This window comes from Penaeus monodon, chromosome 30 (genome assembly GCF_015228065.2).
Source record: "Penaeus monodon isolate SGIC_2016 chromosome 30, NSTDA_Pmon_1, whole genome shotgun sequence".
Lineage (NCBI taxonomy): Eukaryota > Metazoa > Arthropoda > Malacostraca > Decapoda > Penaeidae > Penaeus > Penaeus monodon.
In genome coordinates, this window is record NC_051415.1 from 17,595,019 (window position 1) to 17,595,244 (window position 226).

The 226-nt window shown below is 38.9% G+C and overlaps 1 protein-coding gene across 1 annotated transcript in view; it reads left to right on the forward strand.

The window, feature by feature from the left end:
• The window catches only part of LOC119592584 (monocarboxylate transporter 12-B-like), a 6,475-nt gene that overhangs the window by 860 nt on the left and 5,389 nt on the right, over positions 1-226 (forward strand). The gene's annotated exons all lie outside the window — the stretch shown is intronic.

Here is a 226-nt window from a genome sequence, read left to right on the forward strand (position 1 = left end):
ATAGTACAGAAGGCGGAGGAAAAAATCACCTCTTCCTCTGTGGATGCATTATTATTTTTTTAACATGAAACACCGAGTCAAATGCGGAGACATGTAAACGCGTGTAGTATATGTGCAGACTTGAGTAGTGATCTTGATTTATGCACTGATAAATTAAGCTAACAGATTTCTAGGAATCTTCTTTACTGTCCGCACGTGAAGAAACTCACGGGATTCCCTTAAGGAA